The following is a 16415-nucleotide window of genomic DNA, read 5'->3' on the forward strand; positions in this document are numbered from 1 at the left end:
TTAGCTTGGGAAAAGAAAACAGGAAACATAACCTTTTTTTTTTTAATTGCTCATTACCCGGATATTTGTTGGACGTCAAACTCAGCCAAGAGCATAAGGTCAAACAGATTCCTCACTGGCCTTGCAGACAACTTCATTGTCCAGAAAGTGGGAGAAGCAACAAGAGGAACAGCCATTTTAGATCTGGTCCTAACCAATGTTGATGACCTGGTTAGTGGGGTAGAAGTGGAAGGATCATTAGGCACGAGTGATCATGCTCTTCTGAAGTTTACTGTACAGCGGAAAGGAGCAGCCAAGCATACTAGGACTCAATTTCTTGACTTTAAGAAAGCCGACTTCATAAAACTTAGGGAAGTGCTGGGTGAGATCCCATGGACTGCAATACTAAAAGGAAAGGGAGTTCATGATGGCTGGGAGTTTGTTAAGAGGGAGATAATAAAAGCACAACGTCAGGCAATACCCATGAGACGGAAACATGGAAGGTGCCTAAAGAAGCCAGGGTGGCTATCTAAAGAACTTTTAACTGAGTTAAGATTAAAAAAGGATGTGTACAAAAAATGGAAAAGGGGGGAAACCACCAAAGAGGAATTCAAACAAATAGCCAGCACGTGTAGACACAAAGTCAGAAAAGCTAAAGCACAGAATGAACTCAGGCTTGCTAGAGAGGTTAAAAGCAACAAAAAAGGCTTTTATGGGTATGTTCGTAGCAAAAGGAAGAACAAAGAAACAGTGGGGTCACTCAGAGGAGAAGATGGTGAAATGCAAACAGGGGACACAGAAAGGGCTGAACTCCTCAATGCCTTCTTTGCCTCAGTCTTCTCCGATAAAGAAAACAATGCCCGACCTGAAGAATTTGGAGCAAATGATTCAGCAAAGGAAACACAGCCCAGAATAACTAAGGAGATAGTACAAGAATACTTGGCTAGTTTAGATGTATTCAAGTCTCCAGGGCCAGATGAACTGCATCCAAGAGTATTAAAAGAACTGGCAGATGTGATCTCAGAACCACTGGCAGTCATCTTTGAGAATTCCTGGAGAACAGGCGAAGTCCCGGCAGACTGGAGGAGGGCAAATGTTGTCCCTATTTTCAAAAAGGGGGAAAGAGAGGACCCAAATAATTATCGCCCAGTCAGTCTGACATCAATACCAGGGAAGATTCTGGAGCAGATCATTAAGCAAACAGTCTGTGAGCACCTAGAAAGGAATGCTGTGATCACCAATAGTCAGCATGGATTTCTGAAAAATAAGTCATGTCAGACTAACCTGATCTCGTTTTTTGACAGAATTACAAGCCTGGTAGATGAAGGGAACGCAGTGGATGTAGCCTACCTTGATTTCAGCAAGGCATTTGACAAGGTGCCCCATGATATTCTTGTAAAGAAGCTGGTAAAATGCGGTCTTGACTATGCTACCACTCAGTGGATTTATAACTGGCTGACTGACCGAACCCAAAGGGTGCTCATCAATGGTTCCTCTTCATCCTGGAGAAGAGTGACTAGTGGGGTGCCACAGGGTTCTGTCTTGGGCCCGGTCTTATTCAACATCTTTATCAATGACTTGGATGATGGACTCAAGGGCATCCTGATCAAATTTGCAGATGACACCAAACTGGGAGGGGTGGCTAACACCCCAGAGGACAGGATCACACTTCAAAACGACCTTGACAGATTAGAGAACTGGGCCAAAACAAACAAGATGAATTTTAACAGGGAGAAATGTAAAGTATTGCACTTGGGCAAAAAAAATGAGAGGCACAAATACAAGATGGGGGACACCTGGCTTGAGAGCAGTACATGTGAAAAGGATCTAGGAGTCTTGGTTGACCACAAACTTGACATGAGCCAACAGTGTGACGCGGCAGCTAAAAAAGCCAATGCAATTCTGGGCTGCATCAATAGGAGTATAGCATCTAGATCAAGGGAAGTAATAGTGCCACTGTATTCTGCTCTGGTCAGACCTCACCTGGAGTACTGTGTCCAGTTCTGGGCACCACAATTCAAGAAGGACACTGACAAACTGGAACGTTTCCAGAGGAGGGCAACCAAAATGGTCAAAGGCCTGGAAATGATGCCTTATGAGGAACGGCTAAGGGAGCTGGGCATGTTTAGCCTGGAGAAGAGGAGGTTAAGGGGTGATATGATAGCCATGTTCAAATATATAAAAGGATGTCACATAGAGGAGGGAGAAAGGTTGTTTTCGGCTGCTCCAGAGAAGCGGACACGGAGCAATGGATCCAAACTACAAGAAAGAAGATTCCACCTAAACATTAGGAAGAACTTCCTGACAGTAAGAGCTGTTTGACAGTGGAATTTGCTGCCAAGGAGTGTGGTGGAGTCTCCTACTTTGGAGGTCTTTAAGCAGAGGCTTGACAACCATATGTCAGGAGTGCTCTGATGGTGTTTCCTGCTTGGCAGGGGGTTGGACTCGATGGCCCTTGTGGTCTCTTCCAACTCTATGATTCTATGATTTATTAACTATGCACCTATATACACACTTATATAGTCTCAGATGCATGTGGGCCAGCCAAAATCTGACAAGTCACCCCCGGTCTTAAATTGTCCAAGCAAAATGGCATAGCTTAACCTGGCACCAAACTGAGGGAAAAAATGCTGAACTTATATATACCTCTGTCAATAAAGCACGAGACTCTTAATCTCAGGGTTGTGGTTTCAAGCCCCATGTTGGGCAAAAGTTTTCTGCATTGCAGGGGGTTGGACTAGATGACCCTGGTGGTTCCCTTCCAACTCTGTGAATGGTTCTGTTATTCTGTTGTAACTGAAGGGCTGTTCATGTCAGCATCGCCCTTGAGCCAGTGCCACCAACTGGACTCATCCACTTCAGCCCCGACTGGGCTAGGCGAGCTGGGTAGCACTTCCAGAGACCACCTTCTGCAGGAACAGGTCAAAGTGCTGTGGACTCACAGCCTAGAGTTGTGAGCACCGGATTCACTCCCACAAGAAGACAGTTGTCGCACAGCAGAGTAAAGCAGAGTCTAGCAGAGCATAAACGACTCGGAGAGCAGCTCTGTAGAATATCTTCTTTTATTCTATCTACAACTATAATACACAAACTATATACAGAGCTAAATGAGGTCTAAGCAAAATGAATGCTGAACTGCACTGAGTGCCTGCAGCTGCTCTTAGCAGCAATCTTATCTATACACACGATCTCTAACACTCAGTCTCTCTCCCCCCCCCCCCCCACTGACTGACTCTTTGATGTTAGGCTGGAGTGGAATAAGTAGAGAGCAGAACACAGCAGCCTCCTCTCTGGAACATCACCAGACTCATCAGGAGATTCTTGGATATGGGAGGGGTGAAATCTCCTCAGTTCACAGGGAAGATGGAGCAAATGTGTTTTGTGAGAGATGCTTGTGCTGTGATTCCTGCACTGGAGGGGTTGGTCTAGCGGACCCTTGGAGATCCAACCATCCAGTTCTGTGATACTTTGATTAAAATACTCCAAGAAATAAATAAACAGGCTTCCCTGTGGCAGTCCCTGGAAAGGGCTCCAGGGGCGGCCAACCCACAGAAAGTTTGGTATGTGTCCTGTAGCCCAAGCGCCATTCACCAGGTGAGACCCGGTGAACCGAAGGAGCGCTCCGCAGTGGCAAAGGGGCTGCCCAAGAGAGCTTGAGTACGTGACTGCACGCCTGAGGGATCATGGTGGGAACTGATGGGGTTTGAAGTCCTTGGCCAAAGGTATTAAAGGACATTGGAATGAAGCAAATCGGTGGAACTAGTGATTTTATATGAATTTCCAAAGTTTTGAGGCTTTTTCCTAAAGTCGACAGGTTTTGGAAATACTCTGACATTCACTCTGACATCATCCAGGTTATGATAGAGTTAACAAGTTAATGAGGAGGTTTTGGTAGACTCAGTCTATTGTTCTCCCAGCATCAATCAGGTACACCTGGGATGAGGAATGACCCGGGTGCTGCAGAGCGGAACAGGGTCCTACTGCCTCCAAAGGGCGCTGGAGGCGTGCAGGCACCAAGCCCCTGCTCCGCCTTGCTTACCTCCCTGCTCTCCCCTCCACGGACTCTCCGCCTGGCGCCCTCCACTGCTTGGTGCCCTGGCTCTCTGCGCCACTATTCCCAATGGTAAAGACGTCCCTGTCCAGCGCCCACAGCCGTGAGGGAGCTGAAGGGATTGCGTGGGTGGCACTGATGCCAGAGGGGTCTGGCAGCAAATAGGGGAGATCCTGATTCACTAAGAATGTCACTACACAAACACACATATACACACACATCCTGGTTGGCATTCATCTGTCTCGGGAGACAACGGAAGAGTGTGCCTTTGTGGGCAGAGTTAGACCGTAGGGTTACAGCGCCTGCTGTGGCTGTAGAGACTGATATGGGAGAGACAGGAGCGCCACTTGGCCCCACGACCATGGGTGCCCAGGGCTGTGGGTGCTATGCAGCATGCATGCCCCTGGCACAAAAAATTGTGGGTGCCTGGTCCCTTCATGGGGGAATTTTGTGGGTGATCAGGCACCCAGGGCCCCATGGAGTTGGCACCTATGGGGAGAGATGTTTTGATGCAGCTGGGGCTGATGAAGGCATTGGGTTGTGCTGATATAGGTGTACCATACAAATATGTGTGTGTAGTCTCACACACCGAGAGAGAGACACATATTATATATATTATACATACATTTATATCCAAAGAGCTCAAGGTTGTGTGCATGGTTCTCTTCCTCCCTGTTTCATCAACTACAACCCCAAGGTACGTTAGGCAGAGAGGCAGGGACTAGCCCAAGGTCACACAGTGAGCTGTTCGGTTGAGCGGGGATTTGAACCCTGGTCTCCCAGGCCCTAGTCCAACACTCTAACCACTGTACCATATTGTCTCTCTTAAATACATTCTGCTACTAAAAAAAAAAAAAAAAAGACACACAGTTACAACTGTAATACTTCAACATGCACCAGAGGCTTAAGTGAGATGAATGTCTGCACTACCTACATTCTTAAGTGGTACAGATTAGGCACAAGTTGGCCTCAAAGAGAATAGACCCTGCAAGTACCAGAGAACAGGACAGATCAGCAACGTTGAAGAAAACGGGTTAGAATCTTCCTTGCTCCAACTCCAGCAGCACATTCCAGAATAATATTGCTCTTCTGTACTGTCCACATTGCTGTAGCAATTAAGCAATTCCTGCTCACTTTAGTGTGCCTGCATATTAGTAAATCAGGCCATGCAAGTTGGAGTTAACCCTTTATTAGCAAGAACACAATCAGCACAGATTTGGTGGACTGTTGGGCCTAATGAACACTGGAGCTCTGCCTCTTTGATCAGCTGTCAAGACCGAAAGGCCCTGCGTCCCCACAGCTGTCTATGTCTCCTCCTCTCCAGGGCTTTTACCAGCTCTCCTTTGTCCTTTTCATGCCTCTTTTGGTTTTGGGTGACCAGGGGGTAGGAAAGCTTGTTGCAGCAGCTAGGAGATGTCGAGGTTCCTTTAATTGCTGTTAGGAAAAATCTGCTGTACGTGTGAGACATGGTACCCTTATTTTGCACCTGCAGGTCTCCTGATCAGTGTTTGAAGGTCACTGTGACCTGGCAACTGGCAACAATTTTGGCACTGCACCAACGAACTACTGCAGGGGTCAGCAAACTTTTCCAGCAGGGGGCCAGTCCACTGTTCCTCAGACCTTGTCGGAGGCTGAACTATACTGTATTTTGAAGGGAAAAAATGAACCAATTCCTATGCCCCACAAATAACCCAGAGATGCACTTTAATTAAAAGGACACATTCTACTCACGTAAAAACATGTTGATTTCTGGACCATCCACGGGCCGGATTTAGAAGGCGATTGGGCCGGATCCGGCCCCCGGGCCTTAGTTTGCCTACCCATGAACTACTGCACTAGTTCTGGAGCCCCACTAAGAGGTAAAGGTAAAGTTAAATTACAACAAGTAATTATTTATGGATTGAATGGAAGACCAAACCCGGGGAAAGTTCTTTAAACTTAATTAAACTGGATTTTGGTTCAGCAGCATTCCTAAAACAATAGTGCCACCTGCAGCTGGCCTGGTGCAATTATCCTGGCTTTCCAAGCTATTCACCTATTATCCATTTATGTAAAATTACAAATAAACTTAAAACCCTGCTAATGTATTAACCTGTGTACATTGCTTCTGTATATATGCAATAAACATCTTCCACTCTTCCTTAAATTCATATAGGTGATATAAATATGTAATAAATAAATATGGATATGCAGCATGTTGACAAATACAGTGGTGCCTCCAGTTGTGCACGGGATCCGTTCTGGAGCTCTTGTCAGATCCTGAGGAATTCGCAACCGGAGGTGCCGCTTCTGTGCATGTGCGCGGCGTGGTACAGCGCTTCTGGGTTTGCCACTTTGCAACCTGAAGAATACGCAACCAGAGGTGTGCGTATCCAGAGGTACCACTGTAATGGAACCAGAGAAGGGACTAGAGGAAAGTCAGTTTGTTTTGTTTTTCGATTGTTTTTTGTTTTTGGAAAATAAATAAAATATTGTTATTTTTTTAAAAAAAGACAAGTGTTTGCCAGAATGATGCGGAGAGCAAGAAAGACAGTGGCGAAGCGTGGGTTGTCAGCACCCGGGGCAAGGCAAGTAATTTGCGCCCCCTAACCCGTGGATTTGCGCCTCCTAACCCTAACCCCCAGATGTTGCGCCCGGTGCGGCCCGCCCCCCCTGCACCCCCCACACTACGCCACTGAAGAAAGATCATGGTTAGGTCTTTACTCCACAGACGAACAGAGTCCCAAGAGCTTGACTGCCCCACTATTGAAATGCTTTGCTATATCTGCTATATATGCAGATGTTGGTTCTCTGAGAACCTCCATTTCAGCTATAATCTGCTGCTGTCAGGTTATTAAGTAATCTGGATAATAATAATAATAATAATAATAATAATAATAATAATAATAAATTTTATTTATATCCCGCCCTCCCCAGCCGAAGCTGGGCTCAGGGCGGCTAACAACAATCAAAATAGTCCAACATTCTAAAACATTCATTATAAAATTAATTAAATCAAATTAAAATCAAATTAATGGCAACCAAATTAAAATCAAATTAATGGCAACCATCAAGCAAAATTTTGTGCAGATTGTCAGAGGAGGGGGTCAGGCTGCGCCCTGACAAAAGGCCTGGTGGAACAGTTCTGTCTTGCAGGCCCTGTGGAAGGATGTCAGGCCCCGCAGGGCCCTAGTCTCTTGTGACAGAGCGTTCCACCAGATTGGGGCCGCGGCCGAGAAAGCCCTGGCTCTAGTTGAGGCCAGCCTAACCTCTCTGTGGCCTGGGATCTTTAGGGTGTTTTTATTTGCAGACCGTAAATTTCTCTGTGGGACATACCAGGAGAGGCGGTCCAGTAGGATGTAGTTGGATTTCTGCAATTTTTAAAAATTGGATTCTTTTTTAAAGCTGCTAGGTCTTTCAGAACTGCCCTATTATTTCTAGCAAGGTAGATTCTATATAGAGAAAGCTTGTATGCTGCAGAGTGGTCTGTTGGCAAGACATGCATGTGCTTTGTATTTTTCTTCACTAATGAGCTTATTGGACAGCCTTTGGTAGGCAACTATTTGCCAGCTCCACTACTGCATCTTGTGGATAAGAATACTGGACTATCTCACAAAGTCGTTGTAAGAATCATTTAGAGCTCCTTAAATTCTTTACGGATTATTTTGGTAGAAAATGCATTTTCTCTTATTTTTGCTTTTTATGCCAGTTATGATTGTTTTATTTCTTTTTTCTCCGTAATCTGTTTGCTAAGAGTTTTGATTCCTTCCCCCCAATTCGTATGTTTTTGTTTTAAATATGACAGCTGTATCATTTTCTCTGCTTCTATAGTTTCTAATTCTTTCCATTTTATTTGTAGCTTTTTAAATATACCCTTTGATCCTCTTCCTCTGTGTAGTTGTTCTAAAAAGGAGATTTCCTGTTCTAATTGATATTTTCTCTCTCCATTCTGTGTTATTTGTTTAATTTTATCTGAATATAAGCACCACTCATGACTGTCTTCATAGTTTCCCCACAACAAACTGGAGCTTATTCCTCCAGTATTATTTTCTTTAAAGAAATTTGCTAGTGTTTTTGTAAACTTTACCCTAATCAGCTGATTTGGGCTGAAGTACCACACTGGAGCAAAGTCAAATTTTGCAGAGACTGGTGCATGTTCTGCTATTTTAATGTCTCCTGTCTGCGTCCCTTGCACTGCATTCAGAAGTGAGGCAGAAGTTAAATCTAGAAAATTGGAATCACATGTGAGTGACTGGTTTCCCCTGGGTTCATGTGCCTCTCAGCATATGTCTCTTAATCCCCACTCTTGCAGCAGTCTTGAGAGCTTCAGCAGCTATCTGCCTTTTTAGAGTTCCGGTGCGCTTTAACATTTCTTTTTCTAAGCAGAATCAGCCAAATGCTTATGATAATCCTTTTATGTTCAATTAAGGTCACTGTCAATTATTAAATCCCTAACACAACAAACAACACAAGCAACATGATGACAGTATACTAGATAGCACTGCAATTCTTATTGCATAATATACATAATTAGTACAACAAAAACAAAATTATTAAATCCCTAGCAGCTCTGCCCAAAGTTATTTTGCAGGAAACTGACCACTATTTGGTACATAGACAGATGCCAATGTTACCTTAGGCATTCCATTAAAAATCCCTTCAACAAATACAAGTCTTCCATTTACATCTCTCAGCGCTTTAGTAGTTTGGAAATTAAGTAATGTGCGTATTAATATGCCTATACCTCCTCCTTAGCTTGAACCTCTTGCTCTGAACCTTTGTCCCACCCATGACTGAATAAAACATATTTTTTTCCAATTGGCTTTGTGTGTTTCTGGCAGGAAAAATATTTGTGGATCCCTTTTATAAAGAAATTCTGCTGTCTTAGTCCATTTTATCAGGTTTTCCAACCCCTTCACATTTAAAGCAATTGCATTTATACCTTTACTTATTCATGCAAATAATCACTACTTTTCTTGACCAATCCATATCTCCTACGTACTGTATATTAGTCTGCTTTTGTTAATTGGTTGGATCTCTAACAGGTCTACTTAAGTTCTAAGCTGTGGAACCTTCATAAAACATTCAATAAATAGTTCGGTAAGTGCCCAGCAGAGGGCACTCCAGCACCGTCAATGGAATAGAGCAGCAGTTTCAAACTTCTTTTTCTGGGCCATACTTTCAGAATAAAAATATGCTGGCACCACACTGTTGCTGTTTTATTGGTAAGAAATGCATTGGAAAACACAACCAGGATTGTCCTCAGTATCTCTTGATGCTTTTGCTCTCATTTTGAAAAGGTATCTATCCATATTCTGCAATACACACACACACACACACACACACACACACACAGAGAGAGAGAGAGAGAGAGAGAGAGAGAGAGAGAGGGAGAACACCCATATGCACTATATTTATACATTGAAATGTTTAAATGTTTCTCTGATTGTCCTTGAATCTTCCCACGACACATGCCATCCTCTCTTGCCACACCAGTGCACACAGTGTAATAAGAAAATCTATTTGAAACATCTTAGATAAAAGCGGGGGGCATATTGAAATGGAACATTAGTTTTCAAATACAGCTGTACCTTGGTTCTTGAACGGAATCTGTTCCGGAAGTCTGTTCAACTTCTGAAAACCAAGACGCGGCTTCCAGTTGGCTGCAGGAGATTCCTGCACTCAATCAGAAGCTGCGTAAGCTGCGTTGGACGTTCAGGTTCCAAGGAACATTTGCAAACCGGAACACTCACTTCCGGGTTTGTGGCGTTCGGGAGCCGAAATGTTCAAGCTGCAAGGCGTTCCGGAACCAAGGTATGACTGTACCATATCCCTGCTGCTGGGTACCTTCTTTAAGATTGCATTTTTAGCCCTTTCTGCTCTGATTGCTTTGTTTCTGTGGAGAAGCAGCTTTTCTTTGTCAACAACATTATGTCATTAAACAGTTCTATTTTGAAGTCCATTCATTTTATGACAGTTTCTCTCTGAAGTGTGGGTGTTCCCACTTCTGCCCCATGGCCCATTGATGGTCTTTCAGCTATGCTGTACATTTTCCTCCTGGGGTATATACCCAGCCTCTGTTTTCACATGTGGTGGGTGATCCCTCAGGTATACCTATTTTGGGATAAAATCTTTCATGAAATGGGAACTCGTAACGCAAGGATCTTGATTCTAAAATAGCAATACTGCCTGTATTGGATGTGTGTGTGTGTGTGTGTGTGTGTGTGTGTGTGCAGCAGGTTAATTCTCTAAAGACCTTATGGCACAACCAATGGCCGCAGCACAATTGGCCATAGCTGGGGATTGGAGAACGTTAAATATAGATTTATTTGAGATGTGTGGTTGGCACAAAACTGCAGCCCAGCTTTGACAGGCAAGTTAACTGACAGGGTATGTGGATACGGAAACCAACAAAAAGACAAGGCACCCCATGTCTGCAAAAAATGGTATTCTTTTATTGCAATAGGCTAGGAGTTCCAAAGTGCAGGTGCTGCCACACTAAACAATGTGGTACAGTACAGGTATTATGTGGAACCTGTAGTAGTGCTTGAAACTACTGAAGGGGAGGTTTTTCTTATTGTGATTTCACCATGCTCTGTATTATTTGAAAAGGAAGACACTTATTCTTGCTTCTAAATAAGCAGGGTGGTAAATCAGCCTGCACAGCAGCAATCTACTCGCCTACATCATGATCAGTGGGACTTATTCCCTAGCCGACGATGCATAAGATTGGCTGCAATCCTATGCACCCCTTGCATGCACCTTGTGCCCCAGGAATCTGCACAAACCTGCACCAGAGAACTGTAGAGTTGGAAGGGACCCCCAAGGGTCACCCAGCCAACCCCCTGGCAATGCAGGAATCGCAACTAGACCATCCCTGACCGATGGCCATCCAGCCTCTGTTTAAAACCTCCAAGGAAGGCGAGGCCATCTCCTCCCGAGGGAGTCCTTTCCACTGTCGAACACATCTCTTCCCGCCAGAAAGCTCTTCCTGATGTTCAGATGCGAAATCTCCTTTCCTGTGACTTTGAATCCGCTGGTTCGAGTCATTACCCTCCGGAGCAGGAGAAAACAAACATGCTCCACGCTCCGACAAAAACAAACCACCTGCACGGCGCTGCGTTTACTTGCGAGCAAGCGCCTTTCCTTGCGGAATAAAATGTGGTCAGTTAGGACCCGTCTGCAAATCTGTCAATTGACTGCTGTTATTATGGTCACTTTAGGGTTGCCACACAGTGGTGCTTAATTCGTTCTGGAGGTCCGTTCTTAACCTGAAACTGTTTCTGTTCTCATCCTGAAGCAAAGTTCTTAACCCGAGGTACTATTTCTGGGTTAGCGGAGTCTGTAACTTGAAGCGTCTGTAACCCGATGTACCACTGTATATGGAAGAGCAATATATATATATATATATATATATATATATATATATATATATATAGAGAGAGAGAGAGAGAGAGAGAGAGAGAGAGAGAGAGGACTTTGCGCCGGCTATTCAAAGCGAATAAATGCAATTTGTCTCAATTTGTTACTCCCCCTTTAAAAGAAAAAAAAGGGCACGTAGCAACCTTTAATTATTATTGCAAGTGAGTAGCAGCCCTCGGAGGGGGCTTTTACTCGCGAGCGCAGCATAGGATCGGGTCCGCACGGAAACTAAGTGGGTGGGACACCTCTACCTGCGGGTAATAAATAGCAAACAGCGCTGGGTGTCCGAGGGGCTCCTGGCTTCGCTTGACTTCCCAGCGGCGAGGCAACGTCCCTTTGACAAGCGAGGAGGAGAAGGAGGAGGAGAAGAAGGAGGCTTCGGGGCTCCGGGGCTCCGGGGCTCCGGCAAGCAAAGGCTCCCCAGTTCCCCCGCGGGTAGCGGGGCCCGGCGCGCTCCGCCCCGGGGAGGCCCGAGCAAGAGGCCGCGAGGAGCCGGTTTGGGGGCGGGAGAGGCGGCGGAGGCCTCCGGTAAGAGGGAGAAGCCAGCCGCGGGTCCGGCTTCGCCCTCCGCCAGCGACTAGGCCTCTCCCCGGGAGGAGGGTCGGGAGGGATGCTGTTGGGGGACGCCATGCAGCGGAGCGGGGGGCTCGGCAGTCGCCCCCCTTCGAGGCCTGCCCTGGGAGGCGGGGGCGGGCGGGGGAGGGAGGGGGCGAAGCGGCGGCGGCGGGGGGAATGGGGCTGGATGGACTCTGGGGGAGCGCTGGCCGGACTCTGCCCCCGGGGGTGGGTTTTGCCGCGGAGAAGGTTTCGGGGCTGTAACTGTGGGCTTCGCCGGGAGCACCTGTGGGGCGGGAAAGAAGGGGGACGTGGGCCGGGGTCGTCGGCGTGGTTGGGGGAGGGAGGCCTGCTGGCCGGAATCATCCCTAGGAAGCCGTGGACGGTCTTGGTCCCCTGCCGCCGCCCGCTGGGGTGGTCTAGGGCTTTAGGGGTTGGGTGGCTTGACTGCATGGTTTGGGGGGGTGGTCTAGAGGTGCAGGGGGTGGGTGGCTTGGGGGTGGTCTAGGGGTGAATGGGGTGGGTGGCTTGGCTGCATGGCGTGGGGGTGGTCTAGGGCTTTAGGGGGTGGGTGGCCTGACTGCATGGCTTGGGGGTGGTCTAGGGCTTTAGGGGGTAGGTGGCCTGACTGCATGGCTTGGGGTGGTCTAGAGCTTTAGGGGGTAGGTGGCCTGACTGCATGGCTTGGGGTGGTCTAGGGCTTTAGGGGGTGGGTGGCTTGGGGGGTGGTCTAGGGCTTTAGGGGGTGGGTGGCCTGACTGCATGGCTTGGAGTGGTCTAGGGCTTTAGGGGGTGGGCGGCCTGACTGCATGGCTTGGGGGTGGTCTAGGGCTTTAGGGGGTGGGTGGCCTGACTGCATGGCTTGGGGTGGTCTAGGGCTTTAGGGGGTGGGTGGCTTGGGGGGTGGTCTAGGGCTTTAGGGGGTGGGTGGCCTGACTGCATGGCTTGGAGTGGTCTAGGGCTTTAGGGGGTGGGTGGCCTGACTGCATGGCTTGGGGGTGGTCTAGGGCTTTAGGGGGTAGGTGGCCTGACTGCATGGCTTGGGGGTGGTCTAGGGCTTTAGGGGGTGGGTGGCCTGACTGCATGGCTTGGGGTGGTCTAGGGCTTTAGGGGGTAGGTGGCCTGACTGCATGGCTTGGGGTGGTCTAGGGCTTTAGGGGGTGGGTGGCTTGGGGGGTGGTCTAGGGCTTTAGGGGGTGGGTGGCCTGACTGCATGGCTTGGAGTGGTCTAGGGCTTTAGGGGGTAGGTGGCCTGACTGCATGGCTTGGGGTGGTCTAGGGCTTTAGGGGGTGGGTGGCTTGGGGGGTGGTCTAGGGCTTTAGGGGGTGGGTGGCCTGACTGCATGGCTTGGAGTGGTCTAGGGCTTTAGGGGGTGGGCGGCCTGACTGCATGGCTTGGGGGTGGTCTAGGGCTTTAGGGGGTGGGTGGCCTGACTGCATGGCTTGGGGGTGGTCTAGGGCTTTAGGGGGTGGGTGGCCTGACTGCATGGCTTGGGGGTGGTCTAGGGCTTTAGGGGGTAGGTGGCCTGACTGCATGGCTTGGGGGTGGTCTAGGGCTTTAGGGGGTGGGTGGCCTGACTGCATGGCTTGGGGGTGGTCTAGGGCTTTAGGGGGTGGGTGGCTTGGGGGGTGGTCTAGGGCTTTAGGGGGTGGGTGGCCTGACTGCATGGCTTGGGGGTGGTCTAGGGCTTTAGGGGGTGGGTGGCCTGACTGCATGGCTTGGGGTGGTCTAGGGCTTTAGGGGGTGGGTGGCCTGACTGCATGGCTTGGGGGGTGGTCTAGGGCTTTAGGGGGTGGGTGGCCTGACTGCATGGCTTGGGGTGGTCTAGGGCTTTAGGGGGTGGGTGGCCTGACTGCATGGCTTGGGGGTGGTCTAGGGCTTTAGGGGGTGGGTGGCCTGACTGCATGGCTTGGGGTGGTCTAGGGGTGCAGGGGGTGGGTGGCCTGACTACATGGCTTGGGGGTGGTCTAGGGCTTTAGGGGGTAGGTGGCCTGACTGCATGGCTTGGGGTGGTCTAGGGCTTTAGGGGGTAGGTGGCCTGACTGCATGGCTTGGGGTGGTCTAGGGCTTTAGGGGGTAGGTGGCCTGACTGCATGGCTTGGAGTGGTCTAGGGCTTTAGGGGGTGGGTGGCCTGACTGCATGGCTTGGGGTGGTCTAGGGGTGCAGGGGGTGGGTGGCCTGACTACATGGCTTGGGGGTGGTCTAGGGCTTTAGGGGGTAGGTGGCCTGACTGCATGGCTTGGGGTGGTCTAGGGCTTTAGGGGGTAGGTGGCCTGACTGCATGGCTTGGGGTGGTCTAGGGCTTTAGGGGGTGGGTGGCCTGACTGCATGGCTTGGGGTGGTCTAGGGGTGCAGGGGGTGGGTGGCCTGACTGCATGGCTTGGGGGTGGTCTAGGGCTTTAGGGGGTAGGTGGCCTGACTGCATGGCTTGGGGTGGTCTAGGGCTTTAGGGGGTGGGTGGCCTGACTGCATGGCTTGGGGGGTGGTCTAGGGCTTTAGGGGGTGGGTGGCCTGACTGCATGGCTTGGGGTGGTCTAGGGCTTTAGGGGGTGGGTGGCCTGACTGCATGGCTTGGGGGTGGTCTAGGGCTTTAGGGGGTAGGTGGCCTGACTGCATGGCTTGGGGTGGTCTAGGGCTTTAGGGGGTGGGTGGCTTGGGGGTGGTCTAGGGGTGAAGGGGGTGGGTGGCTTGGGGGTGGTCTAGGGGTGCAGGGGGTGGGTGGCCTGACTGCATGGCTTGGGGTGGTCTAGGGCTTTAGGGGGTGGGTGGCCTGACTGCATGGCTTGGAGTGGTCTAGGGCTTTAGGGGGTGGGTGGCCTGACTGCATGGCTTGGGGGTGGTCTAGGGCTTTAGGGGGTGGGTGGCCTGACTGCATGGCTTGGGGGTGGTCTAGGCCTTTAGGGGGTGGGTGGCCTGACTGCATGGCTTGGGGGTGGTCTGGGGGTGCAGGGGGTGGGTGGCCTGACTACATGGCTTGGGGGTGGTCTAGGGCTTTAGGGGGTAGGTGTCCTGACTGCATGGCTTGGGGGTGGTCTAGGGCTTTAGGGGGTGGGTGGCCTGACTGCATGGCTTGGGGGTGGTCTAGGCCTTTAGGGGGTGGGTGGCCTGACTGCATGGCTTGGGGTGGTCTAGGGGTGCAGGGGGTGGGTGGCCTGACTGCATGGCTTGGGGGTGGTCTAGGGCTTTAGGGGGTGGGTGGCCTGACTGCATGGCTTGGGGGTGGTCTAGGGCTTTAGGGGGTGGGTGGCCTGACTGCATGGCTTGGGGGTGGTCTAGGGCTTTAGGGGGTAGGTGGCCTGACTTCATGGCTTGGGGTGGTCTAGGGGTGCAGGGGGTGGGTGGCCTGACTGCATGGCTTGGGTAGTGGTCTAGGGCTTTAGGGGATAGGTGGCCTGACTGCATGGCTTGGGGTTGTCTAGGGGTGTAGGGGGTGGGTGGCTTGGGGGGTGGTCTAGGGCTTTAGGGCAAGAAAGAAGCATGTTCCTTAGCAGTGGAGAGGGTTTATGGTGGTGTTTGTATGGGTAAAGGAACCCTATGCGATGGAAGAAAGGGGATAGTGGAAAGTATAATGGGGTTAGCACTCTGTGGGGCATAAGCAAGGCTCTGCGTGCGGATGGTTGCCTGACACAGGGGTCTGGTTCGCTTAGTGGGTTTATGTGTGGGGGTCTTTATAGGCTCTGGAAGCCCTTTCTTGTGCAAGAATGGTTTGCGAGGTACAGTTACTTTGCTCTCTCTGGACCGTGTGAGGAAAGCTCTGTGTGGGGCTGGGTTGTGGAAGACTATGGCATTTATGGCTCTTCAGCCAACTCACTTGGCTCCAGTTTTATCCCCAAAACCGCTCTGAAGCAAGTTAGACTGGGAGATTGTCTCATGACCACCCAGTGAGCTACATGGCTGCATGGGGATTTTAACTCGGGTCTCCCCAGCCCTAGTCTTCACACTGTACAGCCACTACACCAGTGTTTCCCAACCACTGTTCCGCGGCACACTAGTGTGCCGCGAGATGTTGCCTGGTGTGCCGCGAGATGTTGCCTGGAGGGAGGCGGACGAGTCGGGCGGCGAGAGGCGGGGCGGCGGCGGCGAGGAGAGGCCGCCCAGCGCGGGGCTCTCGCCGTCTGCCTGCCTGGCTGCTTGCGAGCTCGGCGGGCAGCGCCTCCGTCCGCAGCGCCCGCCCCTGCCAAAGCTCACCCAGCCAAGCCGCGCTCTCCTTCCTGCCTCGCTTTGCTGCCTCCTCCCCCCCCACCCCCAAAGCTTGGAGGTTCCCCGGCAAGGGGGAGGGAAAAAATTGAAACTTACACTTTCGTGCGTCCCTCCCGGCGTGACGCTGCGCGCTGACGTCACGGGGCTGTAATGGTGGTGTGCCTCAAGATTTTTTTCATCAAACAAGTGTGCCTTTGCCCAAAAAAGGTTGGGAAACACTGCACTAC

The sequence above is a fragment of the Podarcis bocagei genome (genome assembly GCF_964188305.1).
Source record: "Podarcis bocagei genome assembly, chromosome: Z".
Taxonomy (NCBI): Eukaryota; Metazoa; Chordata; class Lepidosauria; order Squamata; family Lacertidae; genus Podarcis; species Podarcis bocagei.